General features: G+C 39.7%; 1 pseudogene; it reads right to left on the bottom strand.

Moving 5' to 3' along the window:
- Window positions 1-3,110: 3,110 nt before the first annotated feature.
- Window positions 3,111-3,255, bottom strand: LOC117695661 (U1 spliceosomal RNA; annotated as a pseudogene).
- Window positions 3,256-6,698: the final 3,443 nt, after the last annotated feature.

Here is a 6,698-nt window from a genome sequence, read left to right as displayed (position 1 = left end):
ATGAGCTGTCACTCGTGCTGGAGTAGGCTTTGGTGATGAGGGTAATTGTCTCTGAGTCGTGTCTGCCCCTATGAGTAACTGCTTACCCATACTACTGCAACACTAATGGATCTCGGTGGTATCTGTTCTTTGGTCTGTTGTGGGCTCCCTCTCTGGGGTGAGTAGGTATTTGTTCCTAGCTCTCTAGGAATAGTGTCACACAACAAGCTTACGCTTGGGTTGTCAAGTTTTGTGGTCAGTCAATTTATTGATTAAAGATTTTGCTTAATATTTTGAGAGCAATGTTTCCACCATTTCTTAGTATGCACTGGTCAGTTATTCCCAGCACCTTAACTAATTATGAATTTTTATAGTAAGTGGCGTCCATCGCAAAACCAGGTTCTTCTCACCAGTGCTAACAATAGCATCATTTTATGAGCATGAACACAAATATTTTTGGAAGCAATTTGTAAAGCACAAAATATTTATTTAGTAAAATAATAGTAGTAGATCCCATACAAGGGCCTTCCTCGCTTCCTAAATACAGGCATTTACCCAGCTTTCCTATACTAGGCATAAATTCATTCCTGTGAACCTGGCCTCAACTCTAACCAGAAAGTCATTGGTTACCCTCATAAAAGCCATATAAAAGCCATGCTACTATTTAAAACAGAATAACTTGCCTGTGTATCAACCTCCTTTTTTTGGAGATAGGATCTCTCAGTGAATCTACAGCTTTCTGACTTAGCTAGGTTGGCTGGCCAATGAACTGGAGTTACAGGTGTACACTTCTGTATCTGACTCTACATGAGTGCTGGCGGTCTGAATTCAGATCCTCACGCTCGTGTGGTAGACTATTAATTGAGCCAGTTCTGTTGATTGATGAATTGGTTATTTGTCATAAAATGCTTCTCCCTATCTCTGATCCCTGATTATACTCTCATGTTGAAGTGTATTATACCTTTGCCTTATATTAATTAATATTAATTAATTGCCTTTGACATATTTATTGCTTATATTACATAGCATTTTTAGTTTTACTTTCAATGCATCTCTCTATATAGTTAAAGGGCATATTTTTATTCCATTGAATATCAGACTCAGGACTTCATGCATACTAAACAAGCCATCCACCATTGAATTTGTAACAGTTTGAATGAGAATGGCTCCTACAGGTTTATATGTTTGAATACTTGGTCCTCAGTCGGCAGCGACACTATTTAGGTAGGCTTAGGAGGTTTGGCCTTAGTTGGAGGAGGTATGACACTGGGGGCAGGCTATATCCCCAGTGCATTCTCTCTGCTTCCTACTTGTGGTTCAAGATGTGAGTTGTCAGCTTGCAGTTTCAGCTGCCCTGCCTGCTGTCTCCCAGCCCTGATGAACCCTTATCTCCCTGGTGCCATAAGCCCAAATAAATTCTTCCTCCTGTAAGTTGGCTTGGCCAAGATGTTTTTATCACAGCAATAAAAAAGTAACTAATATACTTGTTAGAATATAGTCTGGGCCAGGTGTGGTGTTGCATGCTTTTAATCTCAGCAGTCAGGATGCAAAGATAGGTAGATCTCTTAATGAGTTTGAGACTAGCCTGGTCTATATAACAAATTCCAGACCAGCCAAGACTATGTAATAAGACCCTGTCTCTAAAACAAAATAATCTGACAGTCCTTGCATATTAACTGGTATTTATAGTTAATATAAGTATTTATATAGCTTTGATATGAGTCTATCATCTTATTCTGTTTTCTATTTGACTCTGTTCTTTGTTTCTCCCCCACCTTCTTACTTATCTTTTTTGAGTATTCTATTCTACTTATTCTGTTGGCTCCTTATTTATTCATTTTTTTGTGGTTATTGGAGTTTCAACCCAGTTTCTCAGGCATGCCAAGTAAGTGTTCTGCCATGAGCTTTTACTCCTAGCCTTCTAGTGACTCCTTAGCTATAATTATGCAAATTATTGTAGCAGGAAGTTCTGCTAAAGATATCTTTTGATATCATAATTTTTAATTCATCATTTAAAATATTCCATAAGATATTTTATTTTTTTACATTTAGTGTGTGTGTGTGTGTGTGTGTGTGTGTGTGCATACTCCATGGTGCCTACATGAAAAACAAAAGCCAACTTGTTGGAATTGGTTTTCACCTTCTACTGCATGGGTGCTGGAGATCAAACTGACAACTTCAGGCCTGGAAGCCAGTACTTTTACCCTCTGAGCCATCTTGCCTGCTCCAGAGGACATTTTCATAAGCCTCAAAACAGTTTCATCCCTACAGAAGAGTTTTAAACACAATACAAAGAACATCACCCATCCCATACCCTCTTATTTCTTACGTGCGTTTTTCTAAAATATAAAAATCCTGTGTTATACAGCTATAATATAACCATCAACATTAGATTCTAACACTGCTGTTGCTTCACCCCACTCAGGTTTTGCCAGTTTTTCAGCAGTGTCCTTAAGCCAGAGAATTCAATTCAGAACCAAGGGTTGCACTTTATTTTAATGCCTGCTCAGTGGCCTTCAATTGTCAATACTTGAAGATAATAGTCTAGTTATTTTGTGAAATGACTTGTAACTGGGTTTTCTGACATTTCCTCATGATTACATTCTAGCTATGAAATTTGGGCAGAACACCAAAGAAATAATGCTCGTTTCTTTCATGATAGCTTACCAGGGAGCATGTTATTTCACCGTTTTCTTATTTTCTGAAAACTATTTATTTTATTAGTTTTTAAATTAGGTGTATGTATCTGTGTTGGGATAAGACTGTCCAGGCCAGAGGTGTTGAATTCACTGGAGCTGGAGTCAAGCCACGGCGAGCCACCTGATGTGGGTGCTTGGAACTGATCTCAGATCCTCTGCAAGAACAGCAAGTGCTTTGTACCTCAGACTCCTCCCTCCAGGCCGTTGTGTTTTTACTATTGATGATGTTCTCTTTGTTCATTTGATTAAGGTGAAGTCTTCTGTATTTTCTCTAATGAGAAGTTATTTTGTCCTTGCCAACTTTAAGTATCTGGCAGAAAGCAATGTTGACTCTTTCTATGTCTGTCTATCTGTTTCTAAGACTAGAAAGTGAACACACACACACACACACACACACACACGTAAAACTTACTGTTTTTATTTTGGGGGAAAAACATGTATTTCCACAAATTATTCAAGTCAAGTTTTCCACATTTGAGGAAGTCACAAGGGACAGTACATCCAGAGTTCAAGAAATGAGCTTCACCCTGAGAAAACCACCTTCATAATCATGGTATCTCCCCTGCTAGGGAAGTGTCTCATCATTCATTCATGTCAATGTGGACTCATGGCTTTCTACTTCACTTAATAATTTTCAGTGTGTTATTGGGATGTTCAAATTTACCATAGGGACCCCTCCCTTTTTTCCCCTAGAGGGAACTCTTTTAGTTTGGCTCCTGTGTCTTTTTAACATGTTCCCATGATTCTTTGAACAATTCTTTACTTTTAGGGACAAAAAGAAGTTTCAAGCCCATTTTATTTGTTGCCTAAACCTTTTGGAATTAGTGTTTTCTGCAAAGAATCTTGGTTCCTTTGGATGGGGCATGCTATTTATCAAGCAAGATTTAAGTGCCAAGCATTCTCATTGTTATTAGTGTGTTGCTCCTTTTAGGCCTTCTCAATGGATTAACAGTAATAAACCTGCTTCCTTAATATAATCCTTCTGGATATATGGAGGTTTAAATGAGAACGTCCCTCACGGGCATTTGAACACCTGGTCCCTAGTTGATGGTGTTGTTTGGGGAGGCGTGGTCTTGTTGGAGGAAGTATGTCAAAGAAGATGAGCTTGGAGATTTCAAAGCCTCATGACCTTCTCAGTGCTTGAGTGCTCTTCCTGCTTTCTCTGTTCTATACTTGCCATTCAAGATGTGAGTCTCCAGCTCCTGCTCCAGCATCTGCTGCTTGCTTCCATGACTCTCTACCACAACAGATTCTTATCCTTCTTGAACCATAGTCCAAACAAACTCGTCCTTCTGTAAATTGCCTGCTCATGGTGCTTTATCACAGCAATAGGAAAATAACTGACATTGCATGTAACCAATCATACAGGGTTGAAATTATCCCTTGTGTCATGAATATGTCAAGTGTATTTATTTAAAAATCTAAATCTGAGAAATTTGATATCCGAATCATCTTGAAGTCTGTGCTTATTGTCCATTGTCTCTTGATTTGGGCTAGTGGTTGTCTTTTTGAATGGCCCATTACTAGTAATTAAGTGTAGAACACAAATCAAATGTGGAAGAGCTGCTGGTTGATGCTCTTTTCTTCTAGCTGGTATTTCCCTTCCCTTTGGCAAGAGCACAAGTCAAGAATAAATGGCCATCTTTCTTTCTTGTTTGTTTATTTGTTTAGTTTGTATTTTCCAGACAAGGTTTCTTTATGTAGCCTAAGCTGACCTAGAACTTGCTCTATAGACCAGGATGCCCTTGAACTTACTGAGAACCAGTTGCCTTTGCTTCCCTGATCCTGGGATTAAAGGTATGTGGGGCCTGATCATGTTTTTTTTAAGTTTTTATATTTCTCTCATATATTACATTCCATAGTTTCTCCTCCCTCCTTTCCTCCCAGCCCAGTCTCCCAACCCCCCCATCCACTCCTTTGTTTCTCCAGAAAACGGCAGGCTTCTCAGGGATATCAACTAACCATAGCATATTAAGTTGCAATAAGACTAGGCACCTCTCCTTGTAGGCTGGATGAGGCAATTCAGTCAAAAAAAAGGGTCCCAAAGGCAGGCACAAGAGTCAGAGACAGCCCCTGCTCTCACTGTTAGGAGTCCCACAAGAAGACCAAGCTACACAACCAGAACATATATGCAGAGGGCCTAGGTCAGACCCGTGCAGGCTCTTTGGTTGTTGGTTCAGTTTCTGTGAGCCCCTCTAAGCCCAGGTTAGTTGATTCTGTGGGTTCTCTTGTGCTCCTACAATTCTTCCTCCCCCTCTTCCATAGGGTTCCCTGAGCTCCACCAGATGTTTGGCTGGGGGTCTCTACATCTGTTTCTATCACTTGACCGATGAAGCCTCTCTGATGACAATTGGACTAAGCATCAATCTATGAGTATAGCAAAATATCATTAGGAATAACCCTAGATCTCTGGGTTATCTAGCCTCTTGTTCCTATCTGAGCAGTATCAGGGGTGGGCTCCCTTTCATGGCATTGGTCTCAAGCTGGACCAGTCATTGGTTGGCCACTCCCATAATTTCTGTGCCACCTTTACCCCAGCACATTTGTAGGCAGGACAAATTTTAGGTTGACAGTTTTGTGGCTGGGTTAGTGCCTCAATCTCTCTACTGGAAGTCTTGGCTGGTTACAGGAGATGGTCAGTTCAGGCTCCTTATCCCCCATTGCTAGGAGTCTTAGCTAAGGCCATCCTCAGATTCCTGTGAGTTTTCATTGCACTAGCTAATCTCTGAGGTGCTCCCCAATTCCAGTACTCTCTCCTTCCACTGTTTCCCCCACTGATACCTCATATTTCTATCCCACACCTTTGCCCCACCTTCACCCTTGATAGTCTATTCTATTTCCCTTTCTCAAGAAGACTCATGTGTCTCTGCTCTGGAGCCCTCCTTGTTACTTAGCCTCTCTGGGTCTGTGGATCATAATATGATTTTCTTTTACTTTATAATATCTATATATAAGTTATATTATATATATATACATATATATATAAGTTATATTATATATATATACATATATATAATTTTACTTTACTAATATCTATATATAAGTGAGTACATAGCATGTTTGTCTTTCTGTGTCTGGGTTACCTCACTCAGGATGATTTTTTTTCTAGTTAATTTGATTAGAGGTTGAGACTGGGCTTTAGTTTTTATAAGGCTGATCCAGTTGCCATTCACTCTTCTCCCAGTGATCTGTTCTAAGATCAGGAGGGGTAGGCTGAGATTTTTGTGGCTTTTACTATGATTACTTTTCCTTCATTGGTCCTCAACTATATTTCCCTCATATAAGTTCTATTTCTCCTCTGAGAGTCTCTGACACTTTTTTCCGCCATGACTGCTCAGACACTTAGCATGTCCTCCACAGATTTCAAACTGGCAGATTGCTTAGAAGCAAATGTATAACCAGATCTCTGGCCGGCTCATCTGCTTCTTGCTCTACATTTCTCCCCTTTTCAGAATTTTAGCTTTTTTTTTTTTCTTGAAACAAGGTTTTAGTATATATTCCAGATCCTTCTATTTCAAATGCCTGGGTTTTGAGATTGCAGATAAGCACCACCATGCCTGGTCATTCAGCTTCTATATTTATTTTCTATGGGATGGTTAATCAGAAATAAATCTGCCTTTGATTGAAGAAATTGATTTATGCTCATGAATGATTACTGTGACTTTTTCTTTCTTTTGCTTTTCTTTTTTTTTTTTTTCTTTTTGCCACATCTACTGAGAGAATGAGAGTCATTCTCAGCAATCACACCATGGATATTCCAGAAAACGTTGCCACCACTTTTGAAGGGGTGCACAGTTATGGTGAAGGGCCCCAGAGGAAGCCTTTGGAGGATCTTGAATCGCAACAATGTAGACTGTAGTCTCCCTGAAAACAGAAGGAACAGCTAGCTTGGCAAACAATTCGGAAACAGAAAGAATTGTCTGTCTATGACTATGTATCAGCAGTGTTACCCTTTGGTGTCGGGATTCCATTTCAAAGTGAAGCCCGTGTTGATACACTGGTATTCATGGTAATGGGTCT

The sequence above is a fragment of the Arvicanthis niloticus genome, chromosome X, assembly GCF_011762505.2.
Source record: "Arvicanthis niloticus isolate mArvNil1 chromosome X, mArvNil1.pat.X, whole genome shotgun sequence".
NCBI lineage: Eukaryota > Metazoa > Chordata > Mammalia > Rodentia > Muridae > Arvicanthis > Arvicanthis niloticus.
The sequence above is the reverse complement of the archived record's forward strand: the minus strand, read 5'-3'. Positions and strand labels throughout refer to the sequence as shown.